This window comes from Solanum pennellii, chromosome 12, assembly GCF_001406875.1.
Source record: "Solanum pennellii chromosome 12, SPENNV200".
Lineage (NCBI taxonomy): Eukaryota > Viridiplantae > Streptophyta > Magnoliopsida > Solanales > Solanaceae > Solanum > Solanum pennellii.
The window spans coordinates 55,564,841-55,566,876 of NC_028648.1; the positions used below are offsets into that span (position 1 = coordinate 55,564,841).

The following is a 2,036-nucleotide window of genomic DNA, read 5'->3' on the forward strand; positions in this document are numbered from 1 at the left end:
GACTTTTGTTTCTCGGCAGATTCTCTCTCTACAATTAATTATTTTTTTAAACTTTTTAATATGTAGGACAATCCACCAAATTCCATATGATAATATTTTCATTTTAGTATAAGTTTTTTTTATCTGAATAATCGATATCATGATTTGCAATTGTAAACTATACACATGACGCCCTAATAACTTTCGAGCTCAACATTAATATGTTCTAGAGGGAGTTAAATAATGCTTATTTTTAAGTTTATCTAGACAGTATATGAACTATTATCATATGAAGTTACTTATGTGAAAAATGTATCACAATCACGAAAGAAGTACGGATCAAAATAAAACACAAAGAGGTTCATTTTATTAGGATGTAAATGAGGAATGACATTTTTCCTTCATAACACATGGATGTGTTTTATTGGTGTCATCGATGCTGGATGGAATTATTCCACTTCCATATATTAAGGGAAAACCTCAATAATAGATCTTAATCCCAACATAGGAATGATGTTGTAGTCACTAAAACCAACACTAGAGAAGAGTTTTGCCCAATCTTGTCTATTTCTTTCCTTTCCAGAAACATGAACCATCATGAGCATGTCAAAAAAAAGTTGAGTTTCATAAACTTGCCATCTCCTTTCTCTATGTTACGATCCATTAATACCATATCAATGATGATCACCTTCCCTCCCTTTTCCTTACTAGGAATTGCTTCTTTGCATTTCTTCAATATTTTGATGCATTCTTCATCACTCCAATCATGTAATACCCACTATTTAATGATCATTAGTCATCAAACAATAATATTTAACACAAGTAACTTTATTTATGTAGTGAAAATCAATAGTTGTATTACAAAAGTATCTTTAGTAAAATTGCATCGGCAGAGGGAATGAACTTAAACATGTCTCCTCCCACATAGCATAGGTTCTTGCTCCCTTCACATCCTTCAATTACATGTGGAAGATCAAAGACGATGCAATATTCATTTCACGAAATGCATCCGCAATAACTTTACCCACGATTCCAATGCCACCTCCAACATCCACCAATGATTTCAATCCTTCAAAAACACCCTTACAATTTTTAATCAACACACTTATTACCAAACGGGAATCACTAGCCATAATTTCATTAAATTGACGGTTAATATTTGGTTGTCTCTCATCATATTCAAAGAAGGGGTTTGCCATGAGCAATTGCAAATGGAGTACTGGAGTCGTCATGATCACTCCTAATCCATTTGCTAAGTGAGTGCCATGGATCCATGAAACTTGGATCTAGTTCCGTTTGCACAAAGGCGACTTGACTCAAAGGCTCATCTTTAAGAAGGAGACATGAAGCTGGAGTAAGTAAATAACCCTCTTCTTTATCATTAACCTTTATTTGATTAAAGAAGCCACCATGAATTAGAATACGCATGAGACGGAAGATATAATCCAATGTCTTAACATTATTATTGATGGGGAGAGCATTCACCAAATCAGAGAGGGTCATGGCTCGGCCATGAGAGTGGATAATAGATGGAATTCCAAGTTGAATAGCACATTTGAGTGACATGGAGTTGATGTAACTAAATGTATGGTTCCATATGTGTGCCTGAGTACCCAGCAATTCTCTACTGTTGTTATTAGGCAATGCCATAGTTGTGAGATTTTTATGAAAAGATAAAACTGCCTGAGATAATTTGGATACAAGATTATGCCATAAATATAACAAGAATGAGAGGACCACCCTTATTTAATGTATGATGATTTTACTGGTTGTATATAATCTAATTATGCTTTCTTCATTTCTATTTATGTCGTAAATCTTGATAAGATATGCAGTTTAAATTTATTTATTTTAAACTAATTAATAATTTAAAATGAGTAATAAATATTTGTTATACCAGCTCATTTTTAAATAACAAAATTTATATTTTTAAATAACAAAATTTATATTTTTAAATAACGAAATATTGAATATTCTTTTTGGCTTTCGGACTATCAAAAAAATTGTCTCAGATAAATATAAAAAACGCTTCCTTCTAAATAGACAAATACAGATAA

At 32.0% G+C, this 2,036-nt stretch overlaps 1 pseudogene; it reads right to left on the reverse strand.

Annotated features, from left to right (window-relative positions):
• Positions 1–348: 348 nt before the first annotated feature.
• LOC107006835 lies at positions 349–1,629 on the reverse strand (annotated as a pseudogene).
• Positions 1,630–2,036: the final 407 nt, after the last annotated feature.